This window comes from Rhineura floridana, chromosome 2 (genome assembly GCF_030035675.1).
Source record: "Rhineura floridana isolate rRhiFlo1 chromosome 2, rRhiFlo1.hap2, whole genome shotgun sequence".
Lineage (NCBI taxonomy): Eukaryota > Metazoa > Chordata > Lepidosauria > Squamata > Rhineuridae > Rhineura > Rhineura floridana.
Window position 1 is genome coordinate 2772287 of NC_084481.1, and position 16298 is coordinate 2788584.

Genomic DNA, 16298 nt, shown 5'->3' on the forward strand with positions numbered 1-16298 from the left:
GCTCCCGCTCCTCCTCCCCCAGCCCTGATTCCCGGTCTGGGTCTTTTCTTCGTCCGTGCCCTGGCGGGGCCTCGGTCGCTGCGGGCGGAGGGAGGACCTCCTGGCTCTCACCCACCCCGGTCCATGGCATCGCCGAAGGGAGCAGGGAGGCGACAGGTGCAGCGGAGGGAGAGAGGAGCCGCCGCCGCCGCCGCCTGCTGCTGCTGTCCATGGTCTGTTTGACGTCGCTGTCCCTCGCCCCCCCCGCTTTCTTCCTCCCTCCCTCCCTCCTCCTCCTTTCCAAGGACTGCTAATGGGGGGGAGGCTTCGGCGGGCAAAGCCTAGCCCCGAGTGCCGCGGCCCCCGCGCCGGTGTCTCCCTCCGCGCAGTCCACGGCTGCATCCACACGCGACCGCAGGCTGAAGCGGCGGAGTTTTGAGGTGCCAGAATGGATTGTACCGCTGTCAGACTGCGGGCGGGGAGGGGAAGGTGCCATTTTCAATCTTCCCCAAGTTAAAAAGCAAGCAAACAAACCCACACCGCAAACTCTCTGCATGTAGAAAGCCAGCACATCAGGGAGAGGGCCATGCTTTGAACTTTTTCTGCCTGTTGGACCTATACTAGAGGGTGTCTTTTCGCTTTTTACTACGAGGAACTTAGCATTCCCCTACCTGCAGTCACTGAAGTGGTGCAGTCCACATTACCACTTCAGGACTCTTATCAGTGCAGGTGCGTGTGCTGTGTGTTTAAAAGAGGCCCATATCCGAGCCTGTGGCATATACTCAAAGTGTGGGAGGAAAAGCTAAACCTGTCCCTGCTTTCTGCAGATAGGAAAGGCCATCCTGGGTTCCAGCCATTGTCTTTGCAGTAGCCCAGGTGCTTCTAGTGCCCTGAGACCGCTGTCATTCAAGGCTTTGCGGCATAGGCTTCTTTTTCTCTTAAACTACATCCTAGCTTCAAAAGGCAATTGAATGTAATTGAATGCAGAACCTTCTCTTGGGAGTTTAATGTGACTGACCACGACCGTCAGAGGCCTGACAGTTGGCTACTTACTTCTCTGTTTAGATTCTCTGTTAGATTCCCTCTTATTTTGCCAGTAACATATTTGTGCATCTATGTGTTTTATATTATAAATACTTCCTCATGTTTAAGTAACATTTAAAAACTGAATCACAGCATTTTAGCATTTAACTTCTTGATAGAAGTTGGGCACTCAGTGATTATTTCTTTAGTTACCAGGTCAGCAGCATGTTTGCAATACGGATGATAAAAGAGTAACAGTTGGTAAGATTAAACATCCTCGTTCAGATGCAAAAAAAAAAAAAAGATCAAAATGAACTTAAAGTATTCAGTGTTAAAATTACTTTAACTTTGTTTAAAATAGGATTAGGATAGAAACACAGCTTTAGTTGACTTCCCCAAGCATGGATTCAAATAAACTCTTCAGTTCACTTACTAGAGATGCTCATTTCTAGCGAATGGAAGTGGAGAATCTTTGGCTTCAATTTTTTTTTTTTTTGCTTTAAAGAAAGAGAATTGACAAATAATGTCTTTCTGTATAAACTTTTACAGATTAATAGTTAAATATAAAGATACCGTTCAAAAAATTATGGTCTTTCTGTTTTGACATTAGTGTAAGCAAGGACTATTGCGGTACATAAAGAAACAAGAGAGGGACAAATACAGCTAAAGCTAGAGGAAATATGAATGATGAATTGATGTACAAGTGTTTTGTGGAAATTCTTATACAAGCTTCTCACAGGAAAGAGGCAAAATGTTTTACAAACTTCAGTTGTACTGGGAGTTCATGAAATCATTTCTTTGCTTGAGGAACAGCAAGACAACAGAAATGTTTTTATTAATTATTAACGAGGTAAATCAAAGAATTAGATATTCTGAATATTGTCAGAGTGTAAAATTAATGTGACTGTTTTATTTATTTATAATATTTATATTCCACCTTTCCTTGTGTAGTTCATGATGACTAACAGCAGAAATAGTAACATTCAACAAAAGCAAATACTATATAAGAATATCACTGTCTAGAGGAGATAATATCCTTAAAATGAGTGTGTGGAGAAAGTCTATACTGAACTTTTATCTAGTCCCCTGCTGATATAGGAGGCTTATATAACTGTTTGAGAGTTTTTGTGAGAATCTAAAATTGTTTTAAAATTGTTCAAGGTAACAGTCATTGACAGCTCAATGTCAAAATGGAAAATGTGAGATGAATGCTATTTGGGTGTGAGAAACTGCATTTTTGAAGCCTCAGTGAGTGGAAAATGTAAATGAAAGTAAGAGCTAAAAACATTATTCTGACAATCCATTGTTTTGTATTTAGAATCTCTCCCCCCCCAATAACTTTCTTGATTTCAGGCTAAATTTAAGTTAGTTTTGTGTTTTTGTTTAATCATCTCTGAATGCTTTACATTCTCTAGATTTCTTATCCTAATAGTACTTCTCTAAAGTTAGATTACTTTAATTCCCATCTTAGAAGCTAAGGCTGCAAGGTAATTACTTGCCTAAGGTCAAACAATGCATACATCATTCTTTGGTTTGTTTTATACTGAATTATTGTTTTATGTTGTTTTTAATTGTACATCACTTTAATAGTTTAATAGGAAAATTGCTCATAAATAATAATCTATGATTAAGTACTGGATTTATTGAGCCAAGCTGGTACTCAGAAAAAGTTGGCTAGGGACCAGCACCTTCGTCTGCTGAAGGCAAATCCTGGCAGGAGGTGGGGTGGGGTGGGGTGGGGTGGAGAAGTCTGCAGTGATTATTATTCTATTTTGTGTGCCATTTTTCTGCATAGATGTTCCCAAAATGGCTCACATAGCAAACTGTAAAAATAGAAAAGAAGAACGTATAGTAAAAACTGGAAACCCTCATTCTCTGATTTTTTTGACGTTAGCAAACCTAATGGATGCTTATGCCTGATATTTGTGACTGTAATTTGCTAGGTTAGTGTATATAATGGTTATGGGCCCAATTCAAGTTAGGCTAACTGTATAGTCCTATGCATGTTTGTTCATAAATGCAGCCTATTGTGTTAAGTGGTGCTTACTTACAGAAAAAATAGGCGTAGGGTTGTATCCCCATGTTTCCAAGTAGATGGTTAGATATTTTCTTAGTATGCTGATTGTTCCAACAGAATTTGAAGCCAAAGTATCATTCCAAAGAAACCCAACCTTCCTTATCAAGGCAGAAAAGAATTATTACAATGCCCTCATTAGAAATTGATTCAGCTGGAGCCTTTGGTTGATCCAGTACTTACAATACAAAGAAACTGAGATTAACATCCAATGCAGAAGTCACTTTTAGAAACACTAAATTGAAAAATGAAGACTATGAGAGCAACAAAACAAAATAGCTGTGAAGCCTTTCTTCTGAAGTTCCAACAGCAGAAAAGCCGCAGATGGGATATTTTGACTTTTCCAGTCTGGTATTTACTTATGACCTTCCTCTAAGATGCTCCACAGATCCTGATTGTTGTGGCTGTCAGACCCTACAGCTGGAAGCTCACTCTTTAGAGAGCAGCCTATCAGAGCATGATCAAAGATAGAAAGCTAAAGGCATGTAATTAGTACACAAGTTTTGTAGGCCTTGATTTAAGATTTCCATCCAATACCATAAATGTGCATAGCTTCATAGCGAAATCCTTTACCAACCAAGTAGAGTAGGAGACTTCCATCATTACAATATGAGGGTATGCTAACCCTAAACTTTGACGGCTGTTTTAAGAACAGGAGCAATTTAAGAATAGGGCCCTCTAAAAAATTCAGTGAATCAGGCAGGGTGAGTGCACAACAAAAACCTCATCTGGAAAAGCCCCACAAAGTCCTCTCACTCAAGACTTTCCCTGACTGAGGCTGAATTTTTCATGATCGCAATCGCTCTGTAATTACTTAAGTGATCCTGAAAAAACCAGCTTGTAGAGCAGTGTTACCCAACCTTTTTCAACCCAATGCCCCTTTGCAAAGCCTTTTTGTGCCCAACGTCCCCCTCAGATTAAGTATATGCCAATGCTTCCTATTCTTCCCTTAAAATATGAGTAATGCATAAAAGGTATTTTCAATTATTATTACTGATCGTTTTATCATGCCTTTTTATTGCACTTAGATTGAATTCTTAGTATGATTTATTAATATACATACATAGTTATAGAAAAGTAAATAAAATGATATTTATTATAAAATACTAGTGTGATCCTTGAGCTTGATGAGTTTTGGCTAACTTCACAATATCTGGAGTATACTTGGATAGCAATAGTCTTAAGTCACCACGACTAACAATATCCATATGGATTCGATTCTTCACTAGTACGCGATTCACTGCACTAAATCCTCGTTCAACGAGATAAGAAGATGGAATGGCAATATAAGGAAGTTTTGCTTTTCTCCATAGAGAAGTTCCTTTAAACATCACAGAAACAATGGGTAGTGAGCGTGTCCCATTCCTGAAGAAAACCAGCGAATAACTGACTGTCTGCGTCACCCGTTTGCACATGGCACTCATCCGCTGGAAGAATGCGCCCTCCACCCAGCTTATCAAACACTCTCTCGTGATTGGTTCCAACATCCCTCAAGACAGCATCGGGACATTACCTAGTGCCGGGGCGTGGCTAATATCCCCATTCCTTGATATGACACTGGCCGCTATTCAGAATTTGTTTACTAAGGAGCACACACTATTTATAGTGTTATTTCCATGAATTGAGACTATTAAATACATTCTAACTGGGGACAAAACAGTTTAAAAATTAATGATTTGTGTATTAAATAAGATTAAACTTAAATGCTTCAACTGTTGCATCAGACTGCCAAATGTCAATGCCCCCCTAATGAACCCAAACGCCCCCCTAAAGTTTGTAGTCACACCAACGCCCCCCTGAAAGGCTGTAATGCCCCCCAGGGGGGCGCTACCGCCCACGTTGGGAATCGCTGTTGTAGAGTAACATGACCCTTGAAGAGTTAAACATCAGTACTTTCTATTGTAGGCAAGTGTTAGACTCCACCCCTTGGACTTCCCTTTCCTTTGCTCTGCGTTTCAGTTTCCGTTGTGTTCTCTACCTAGCCAACATAAAGAAGCATGTTTGTTTGCCTGCAGTAAGAAGCAAGAGTTTGTTTATACTGAGTAGAGCAGGATTGGCTTCTTATTGCTAAAAGGTGAAATAAAAACTTAAAGTGATCTGGAAAAAAAAATCCTAAATTACCCTTTTTCAAGCACTCATACTTACAACCATAGTGGCTATTTCTTCTTTTTCTTTGAGAAAACAAACTCCACACTAGTTTTTAACTTCTTAGTTAGAGCATAAATTATTTTGTTTGTTTTACACTTTTTGGAATCCCCCTTTTCACTGTTTCCTTAACATCCTTTTTTCTTATGAAACAAAACATATGCCAATCATTTAATTCCTACTAAATTTAGCAGAGTGTATAGCACAGTGGGAAGGAGAGCCTGGCTGGGAATCCAGAGTCTGTGAGTTCAAATCCCTGCTTGTGTCTCCTGGGTGTAAAGGGCCAGTTAAAGATCACCCCCACAGTGAGTTGCTCAGGGGTTACGTGCCCTGCCATCTGTGCAACCGTGGGCAAGCTGCATAGTCCCAAGGAGCCCAGTTGCCCCCCAGCTGGCAGTTGCGGACAAGGAAGGGGCTGGCTGGTGCAGCTGCAGCAAGCTGAGCAGGCCCTAGCCAGCTGGGGAGGACTAGCCTCAGAGGGAGGCAATGGGAAACCCCCTCTGAATACCGCTTACCATGAAAACCCTATTCATAGGGTCGCCATAAGTCAGCATCAACTTGAAGGCAGTCCATTTCCATTTCCATTTTTCACATTTCATGTTAACTGGACCTTTCCATAGCCCATTATGTAAGTTAACAGACACTCTGCATGGAAGAGCGACTGGTTATGGTCACTGCCTTTCCCTTCCTGAGGGCTTAGACCTCACCTCCTTTCTACCAGTGAAGGGGAGGGGATTGACTGGCACTATGTTCCTTCCCCCCAAAAAAATCACATCTGGAAATGTGGCTGCCCCACCTAACAAGGTAGGCTGGCTACAGGGATGCATCCAGCACCTCTCTCAGGAATGCCTTATTTTGCAGTATAGGTCATGGGGCTAAAAGTGAATTTGCACAAATTTATGGAGAATAAAAACCTACTTAACAGCGTAAACCTAACTATGGCTGCTCAGAAGTAAGCCCTGCTAAATTCAATGGGTTGTATTCAACTCAGTCCTCAGAGTAGACCCACTGAAATGAATGAACCTGAGTTAATCGTTTCTATTAAATTCAGTGGGTCTACTCTGAGCCGGACTAGCATTGAAAGCACCCATTGTCGCTTACTCCCAAGTAAATGGGGTTAAGATTGCAGCCTAAGTAATGTATGGGAGAACATTGTGGTTTTATTCATGCATTTTATTCATCATTTCATTGGCGATCACTCGTGGCTGAGTAAGATTGTCTTCCAAGATAAGGTCTTTAACGGTAGGTCCGTAAATGACTGTAAAGGAATCCTAGATCCACACAGCCTCCCACAGTGAGGACATAGGTTTCCAGATAGAAGACGTCGCAATAGGATTTGCTTGACGTGCCTTCCGCTTAGCTCGTTTGTCCCTTTCATGCTTCTTGTACTTGTGCTTCTTCATATCCATAGCATCTTTGATAGTAGCTGACCTCCAATTGAGATGCTCATGGGCCAAAACTTCCCAGTTCTCAATGCTTATGTTACATTTTTTAAATTATCTTTAAGAACATCTTTAAACTTCTTTGGCTGTCCACCGATATTCCACTTTCCATCCTTAAGTTGGGAGTAAAGTAGCTGTTTTGGAAGATAGCGGTCAGGCATTCGAACAACATGGCCGGTCCAGCGAAGTTGATGTTGAAGGATTATTGTTTCAACACTGGTGGGCTTTGCTTCTTCCAAAACTGCCGTAGTCCTATTTTGATGCAGAGTGTCACCTCCCCCCACCCCCTTTGCCGGCTTCATTAGTCTTCAATCCCCAGTTAGGGTAGTGGCATAAAAGTTCCTATAGGGTGTTGTGTGTGGAGTCCTGAGGCAGGTTATCGGCCAACACTCAGAATCCTAATAATCTGCTCTTCCTGTATGTGTAAAGTGCTGTATCACCAAAGTTCCTTTTCATGTGTTTTAAGTGCACAGGGCATGTGGCTAGAGAGATTTCAGTACCAGATACCGTGTCGTTTGAGAAGTGGGCTCTTTATTGGGGTTTATACACTGTTGCTGATGTGCTGTGGCTTGATGGAGTTTTTGTCTGAATCCTATGTTCTACCTTGGTGGTGTGGACAGCGCAGAAGGAAGTGGTGGGACAGTGTGCTGTAACTCTCCGATGGATTTAGTGGAAGTATTTGTACTTTCCTTACCTATTTTGGTTGTGTAATTTTAAACTGGCACAGGGGCCACGAGCAGGTTCTTTGTGAGTTTAGGATTGATTGCGCCTAGTTTTCTGACATGCATCTGATGGCACCCATTTTTTTAAAAAAATCACTTTTTGTTGAAGATTTTCATATACATAAATAAACATGTATAAAACAGTTCAAAATAAAAGTGGGGAGGGGGAACTGGGGAACGGGGGAGAAGGGAGGGGCATCTGGAGAGTGGGCAGGTGGGGTGGGCTACAACCTCATATATCTTACATATCTTACATTTTAAGATGCCACCAATTTTTGACTCGTCCTTCAGCAAATTATACTGGTAGCAGTGAGTGACATTACCTTACCTTGATGTATTCCTGGCCTTATGCTGGTTTAAACCTATTGTTAGTACAGTGCCACTCATGCCTTGTCCCTAATTTCACTGGGGACTTTTGTGTAAAGTCCAGCAGGCATAAATTGAGCAAAAAATTGTACCCTAATTGTCACAAATTCATGGAGGGTAAGCAGTGGTAAACGGCTATGGCCTCTCCCCATATGAACCGACTCAGATCCTGCAGTAGTCAGCTGAGGTTCTTCATCATGTGCCCTCTCCATGGGAGTTTTGAAGGGTGGCAACATGAGAATGGGCCTTTTCAGTGGCGGCCCCTGCTTGTGGAATGCTCTCCTTGGAGGCATGCTTGGCACCATCTTTACCTATTTTTAGGTGCTAGGCAAATAATTGCTCTTTATCCAGGCTTTTGGCATTTAATGTGTAGGGTCTCAGCTCTTGGTCTTAGTGGGGTGGGACCTGTAGATCTGTCATTTATTTCTATTGATGTGTTTTTAGGTTTTTATTGGTTGTGTTTGTTCTAACTAGTTTTAATGTGGGTTGCTTTGGGTCACTTCTGTGAGAAAAAGCAACTAACAAATAGTAAGTAAGTACTAGTGATTTTTTAAATTAGATTTCTTACCCTCCCTTTATCATAGGGATTCAGGACGGGTTACAACAATAGAATATGCAATTATAAAAACAGATGCAACCATTGCAATTATAAAACAAGTAAAACTGTTCCAAATGATACAGAAAAGCATATAATTGACATAACAAAACTGATTTTCAAACATCTTACTGGTACAAAAGACATTGGTACTATAAGGCAGTATTATGATTGGCAAATACTGATTGTGGGTGGAGTGATGGCAACACCATTTTGCAGGGTAGATTGATTTAAATTCCTGTGTCCTGCCTTTTAATCAGAGTTGGTACTTGCCAAATAAACTATCAACCAAATATGGTTTATATAAGGGGCTACTTGCATTTGTACTACTTTTAAGAGCAACAGAAAACTGGTTATTTAATAATTAAAATGTATTTTGATCACGTCTGACTAAAAATATAGTATTTCTACTTATTGCTATTGAATTTTCCGGTCAGTAGATTACAGGCAAGGATCTTGATTTGGAATGTGCTGAAATACTGCCTGAGGAACCCTTTAAACCACCTAGGTGCTAACATCACACACCATCTTAAGGCATCTTAAACCTTGGGCCCGCTGGCCTCTGCTTGGCCACTTAGCAGCCCTGTTTTTGCTGTCACTTAGCTATGTCCACAACTGTGTTCTGTGATTTCAAGGCAGTTTGGTTAGCATCCCATGTAAATATCATGAAGGTCTATTAGAATCTGTACCTTGGATCCATGTTTTAGTGGATCTATGATTTTTACTAGTCTATAGACACCAATGTAAGCTTTAATCAGATGCTGTTTGTTTTGCTTGTTTGTGTTTGGAGGGGCCATGCAAAAATTGTTCAAGAGGATCTGTATAATGCTCCTGTTTGTATACTGGTATATTCTGTTGTTACATTTACCCAAACTCCATGGAAAAGAAAAGTGTGTTTGCAAGCACAAGCGTTTTCTGTTTCTCTGTCAGTGCGTGGAAGGAGTAACCTGGGGTGGTGCCCATGCCTTTTCTTGGAATTCCAAATGTGGCCATAGGCCCAGAAAAGATTGGGGACCCACTGTAGGATATGCGAGAAGCCCTACTGTGCTGGTGGAACGTTAGAAGTGCTAGCATTGCTACTGCAGATATACCAGTGCAATACTATGTGGGCAAACTCCACTGGCATAGTGGCCAAAACAGGGCAGAGTTGTGGGCAGAACATGTGTTTGACGGAGCTGGAACAGACCTACCCTTTCAGATTCCGAACACAACCCTGAAGATGGTAAGACCTTTATGCCATCCACAGACTTGGATATATGGAAAATTCCTCCCATTCACCTCAGCTGAGAGGAAAAAACACATGAATCATTGCTCCCCACATCTTTTGCTCTGCTCTCTTCTCCTCAATGGAATGCAGGATATAGTGTAACTCTGTAACCATTCACACCTGTATATAACCCCCCAACAAAGGCGGCTATAATTTATGGTATAGGAACAATATTGCTGTGGCCTAATGCTGTGCAACTCAAAGCACACAAGGGATAACAGCAGTGATGGAAACTGTGGGGAAAGGGCACTTTGCACAAAAATTGAACATTGCACAAAATAGCCTTCCATCTGAACACTCGTAGAAAGAGTACATGCTTGGCACTTCTCTTCCTAGAATTTTTACAAGTACGCCACTTCAGGGCTCCAGATGTCCATTAGTCAAAGGCTGTTCCAGAGATGGTGTGGAGACATTGCAGAGGTGATGTGACAACACTCCTTCACCTGGGGAGACAAGGACAGAGCACAGGTAAGCAAGGGAAGGGGACAACTATGTTATAAAGAATAAAATGTCTCTTATGTCTCCTCCTCACCTTGCTATAGGAGAAAACTGTGTCTTGCCTAATCTCTGCTGGTGAAACAAGCTTTCCTCCCCAACATTTGGGAGTATTCCCACATGCAGTTAAGCTCTTTGCTGTGGGTGGCCAGACGCTTCACTCCACCCTTTGTCACTACTGCTCAAACCCTCATGAGTACTGTTGCCTTCTGCTTGATGCAGAAGAAACTGTAACTGAACACAGGGTTCCGCTGCAGCCCCTACAGGGGAAGGGGTAAGAAACTGCAGTCTCCTCCAGGCATGGTGGATAGGGCTTACGCCCACATCCACACCCACATCTGTGCATAGTACAAGGGAACCCCACCCTGTCACCAGAACTCTTTGTTTATATGGTTAACTTACTTGTTCCAGACAGGCACCTGCGCCCTTACGAGCTCCATGACAGACAGTTATACACTAGGTGACCGTGTGCCTGGCATGGAGATGGCGTCAAGATGGACACTGTACCTGCTGTTCTGTTGTCTGCCATGCATTTGTCAAAGCATAGAAGCGCTACTGGGGTGACATGTATCTCTTTACTTTCAGAACTACCCCGATGCCATTCAGTAAAAGCTTTAACGTTGCTCCCTATCCTTCCTCCCCACCCCAGCATTGTATCTTAGGTACATCTGCACCAGCACTCCATGGAATTCTTTTCAAAACGTTGCTTCTTACACCTTTTGATATATGTGCAGTGTTTTTGCAGTTCAAGGCTTCATTCTCTCAAGATCAGTTCTGCCTATTTTGTACGGCAGACTAATATTAAAACATACAAGCTGGCATATGTGTTCTTTTATAGGTGCTGCTAACTTTGCAAGGCTGTGCAATTAGACTCTGACAGACAGCCGATATATTTGCATCTCCTTGTCATGGGAAGTGTTTACTCTTTCCTTGTTGGATTTCACACCACTCTTGCTGGTTTTCACACCATTCTGGTAATGTTAAAAAAATGGAATCACAGTGGGTGGCAGTTCATCTGAGAGGTTCCCATGTCGGAACCATATCTCCTTATTGAAACATGTGAGATCCAGCATTGGGAAGCTAGAAACCATGCTGCGCTGTTGGTTCAAATAAAATAATAATCAAGAGAAGGAAAGGGCTTTCCCCAGCCTGGTGCCTTCTAGATGTCTTGGACTACAGCCAACCACCATGACAAGTGTTAGGGATTATAGGAATTGTAGTTTAAAACATCTGGATGGCTTCAGGTTGAGAAAGGCTGGCCCAGTCAGTAGCTCTTGTTCTCTCTGGTCATTGTCTCTCTGAAAGCTGAGGTTTTCTAGGCAAACTGCCCTGCAGTGATATTGAGAAGGTGTATTGGTAATATTTAGGCAACTGCCCTTCCCCACTGTTTATCCCCCGGTAACTAGTTTTCAGAGACATGCTGCCTTTGAACCGGGAATCTTATTGAGCTGTTGTAGAGAATACCTGCAGGTAGCTATATCCTTGCCTTTCAAAGCCACTCTCTTATCACATCTTGTGGTAGTGAGTCCTATCCCTCAGTACCCTCCCATGGAGACAGTGTTAGTACTCGCAAATGGTGTCTCTCCTCATCCATATTCCAAGCAAAGCTGTTACTCAATTACCCGTGGGCACTCAAGACTGGAGGTGAGGAGAAGGGTATGATGCCTCTACCACCTCTCATCCTAACCAGTGCTAGGCATGGCCTTGCTCGTGTGAAATGCTGTCCCAGTAGCTAAGGCAGTATCCAGCTGCTATTTTCATTTGGAATATTTCCTGCAGAGTTTGGAAGTAATTAGTTACAAAAAATGAATTACATGTAATTCATTACTCTTTTGAGGAACGAGTGGGTAATTCCTTTACATTTTGATTGTAATAGAACAAGGAGTAATTTTATTACTTTTGAGGAGTAATTGTAATGTTTCCAGCATTACTTTTGGGCATTACTTGGGGGGGATTGCAGGGAAAGTCTTCTGCTCCTCTGATTTGTGGATGAAAATCATATGCCTCAAACTGGGCTTCTGTGTAGCGTCGCTCTTCCCTCGTGCTCTGTGGGTGGGTAGGAGGCGACGAGGGAGGATGTGGAGAGCGAGACGGGGTGGAGTGGACAAAACAATTGTTTAAAAAAATGGATGGTGGTGAAGAAGAATCGAGTGGAGGGAGAAAGGAGCCGGAGGGCAAGAACATGGATAAAGGAGGAGAAGGAGGCAGCAGCAGAATGGAGATAAAGAAATGTGGAGGTGAAAGATGATGTGTGTATGTTTGTGAATACTGTGTTTGCACTTGGCACACAAAGCGGCCTCTGCTGCTCTCCCTGGCTACTTTGCTGCATTTGCAATATTTTAACTTTTTTACATTTCAAGGGAAAATGTTTGCTTGGGTGGGTGTCTCTTAGTTGGTGGCAAGCCAGGGTCCAGGAGGTGGTTAAATGAGAAAGATTATGCTTGCTGACTGAGTGTGTGTGTGTGTGGGGGGAGGGATTGCACTTGGTTTGATGTTCAAAGATCTGAGTGGTGGCCTCTGCCTCCCTTCCCGCCTCCCTTACCAGAGGAGACACCACCATTGCTATTTTATGGATAAAAAGAATTATTCTACTACTTCTCTCTATTTATTCTACTTCTTCTCTCTTTTAATGTTGTTTTAGGCAACTTAGGTGTGCAGCAGCCAAGGCCAGCATCTCGCAGGCAATCTAATTTTTTTCTTAAGTAACTTAAGTGTAATTGCAGTGATTGCTTTTGAATGGTGGTAAATTAATCGATTCCTTCCAGAACAATTGTAATAGCAATTTATTTCTTTTTGGGGCCATGTAACAGTCATTGTAATTTATTCCTTTTTAAAAGTAATCTTCCAAGCTCTGATTTCCCCAGAGTGAGAGTAGTAGTGACCCCAGCCAATCAGATGGCACCTTTTTCAGGGTGGGGCTAATGAGGACACTGGAGCAGCAAGGGTCTTCACCTCTGTCATGGACCCTGTGCCCTGAAAGCTGGCATCTGATTGGTGGTGGTCACTGCTCTTCTTGCTTTGGGAAAATGTTTCAAACAAATATGGCAGTCAGATGCAGAATTAGCTGGTTGGTGGAGTGCTCAGCTTCTCAGCACACATCTTCATTTCATTATGGGTGTGTGGGAGAGAGGACCATCCATGTTGTTTATGTCCTTTCACCATTCATGCCCAAGGCAGACAATAACCCTGGGGGCAAGCGGCTACTTGATGGGCAGCTAGCTGGCTCACTGATTTGTGACTAAAAAGAAACTTGGAAATACATGCAGATAATGTCAGCAGTACTGGAAGCTGTGTAAGAGACCATTAAACTGTAGTTAGGGAAGATGTCAGCAGTAACGTTAAATTCAGCCACTGTGACTTGACGGGATGGTAAAGATGTAGCTTTGCGGATTGCGAACAGCCACAGTCTGGGAAATGGTCCATTGGATAGCAAGTGGGACAAAAACATAATGGCAAACTACAGTACATCCCTAATGGTGGTGGGGAAACATTCCCGTCATGTCACAACACTGCACCACAATCTGCTGCACACAGAGTGCCCTCCATAGCAGCAACCACTGTGGGGCAGACCATAAAATCAGAAGCGCCAGGGATCTCTATGTACAAGAGTTTGACTCCCTTTATACCACTGGTTCACATGACTGCTAATAACCATTGCGTTCAGTGAGCGAATTTTAACTTACTTGCATAATATTATGCCAGTACAGGGGCTGGGAGTGAGATCTGAGAGAGCACAGGATTTGTGACAAGTCTCCTCTTCCTCTGTCATACTCTCACTCTCACTGTTGCTGTTTCTCCATCAGCAGAGTTGTGCTGGTGATAGGGATATACCTCCTTCCTTCTCCTGACATGACACCAGTGTTGAGACTGGCAGAGACATATCTCATGACATGCTATTGTGGGAGGCTTCCACCAAATCCTAAAGCCACCCAGCAGTTGTAGCTAAGGCATAGGATTGTGCCCTTAAAGGTTTAGAATTCTGGAATAGCCTCTTTGAAGGAATTATGCAATTGTAAGGATCGTTGTTGGCTTCTAGGCAAGGTTGGATGCACATATGAAATATGTGTTAATTTTCAATTTGATACCTCTGTTGTGGCAGGTTTGTGGCAGAAACAATCCTGCCTTAACATCTAGTTTTATTTAGTCCTTCAGGACTGGACCAAGAGGAACCATTAAAAAAAACCCAAACACTTTCTCTTCAAAAGACTTGATGGATTTTTGCTTTGTATTCACAGTACAAGAACCAGATGATATAGTCCTTAGGCCGTGCCCAGTAGCATATTTTCTTTGTTAGCTAAATGTTTTTTGGAATGATCACCTAAATGCTTTTACCATCAGTACAAACTGTGCGTCACCATTCTGCCTCCTGCAGAGTGGTGTGTGCGCTCCTGACCAATTGCTGAATTCAGATAAAGTTTGACATATGCATCTTCTGGCTTGGACAACAAATAATTTTGTGTCGCATGTGAAAGATTCATCTGATGAAGAGGGCTCTGCCACAATACTATTTTAGGCTGCAATCCAATACACACTTACCTGGGAGTAAGTCCCATTGAACCCAGTGGAGCTTACTTCTGAGTAGACATGTACTGGATTGCAGCCTAAGCTTTTAAGGCAAGGTTGATTAGATTTAAATCAAACTGATCATGATTTAAATTGCTTCTCTGAAGGACTCAACTATTTAAATCAGTTTAAATCACTACTGAGTAAGATTCTATTTAATCATTGTTTAGTAGAAGTACATTGTTTAATATAATTTTAATACATATTCAGAGATGTAGGTTTCATTAGTAAGTAGGTACACACTAAGCAATTATTGTTTTCAGATTAATTCATTAAAAGTGGAATGATAATTTGGTCATTTTAGTACTAAAGCAGATTGTACTTGTGAATCTCCAAAAAGCACTGTTAACATATTCATAGAATATAATTAGAAGTTGTATAATTAGTATTCATTATATCTTTGACCTAGGCTCTTTTTTTACTAATTGTTTTAGGAACATTTTGAAATCAGGTTTAAGTTTTAAAAATACAATTTAAATTTAATTTTTTTAAAAAATATATTTCTAAAAAATCATTTAATTTTATCAACCCTGCTTTTAAGGTGCCACAAGGCTCTATTTGTGTTGTTAGAACAAACTTTGGAGTTTCTGGTTTTGAGCTGTTATTTGTGGTTGTAGCAGTGTGGGATACACACACTGTTCTAGATGGGGTTACACTCCCCTTGAAGGAACAGGTTCGTAGTTTGGGGGTCCTTTTTGACCCTTCCTTGTCGCTTGAGGCTCAAGTGGCCTCGGTGGCACGGAATGCGTTTTACCATCTTCGCCTAGTAGCCCAACTACGCCCCTATCTGGACAGTGACGATCTCGTCTCAGTTGTTCACGCTCTGGTAACTTCTAGATTGGACTACTGTAATGCGCTCTATGTAGGGCTGCCCTTGAAGACTGTTCGGAAACTCCAGCTAGTGCAAAATGCGACAGCCAGGTTGTTGACGAGGACCTATCGGTCTGCGCATATAACACCTGTCCTGGCCCGCTTGCACTGGCTACCCATCTGTTTCCGAGCTAGATTCAAGGTGCTGGTTTTGACCTATAAAGCCTTATACGGTGTGGGACCGCAATACCTTGTAGAACGCCTCTCCCGCTATGAACCTACCCGTTCACTTCGTTCAGTATCTAAGGCCCTCCTCCGGGTACCAACTCATCAGGAAGCCCGGAGGATTGTTGTTAGATCTAGGGCCTTTTCTGTGGTGGCCCCCGAACTCTGGAACAGCTTACCTGAGGAGATACGCCTGGCGCCTACGGTACTTTCTTTTAGGCGCCAGGTTAAGACCTGGCTATACTCCCAGGCATTTTAATGTTTTTACGTTTAATTTTGTTAGTTAACTTGCTGCTATGTGTTATTGATTTTATTATATTATTGTATTTTAATCCAGTTTTGTACACCGCCCAGAGAGCTACTAGCTATGGGCGGTCTAGAAATGAAACGAAATAAATAAATAAATAAATACAGAGTTGCATTTAACATAGTTAAGACTTGTGGATTCTGTTTGCCAAGCTTGTTTCTCGGCTCTCACAAACAAGAAACTTAGGGCATGAGAATCATGCAGCCCACTTAATTCTTTTAAATTTATGAGTTGTCCATGTCTCTTACCTAACCACCTCCTTCCTTGCCTTTTTTATCATTTAAG

At 42.1% G+C, this 16298-nt stretch overlaps 1 protein-coding gene across 8 annotated transcripts in view; it reads left to right on the forward strand.

Annotated features, from left to right (window-relative positions):
• Positions 1-16298, forward strand: part of ADARB1 (adenosine deaminase RNA specific B1) — an 84280-nt gene that overhangs the window by 1303 nt on the left and 66679 nt on the right. For 2 of the 8 annotated variants that reach the window (XM_061607620.1, XM_061607621.1), the window contains exon 2: positions 9950-10081. The exons of 3 other annotated variants lie outside the window; for them this stretch is intronic. The gene's annotated coding sequence lies outside the window, so the exon portion shown is untranslated. 3 more of the 8 variants (XM_061607622.1, XM_061607623.1, XM_061607624.1) reach the window with 2 other exon arrangements.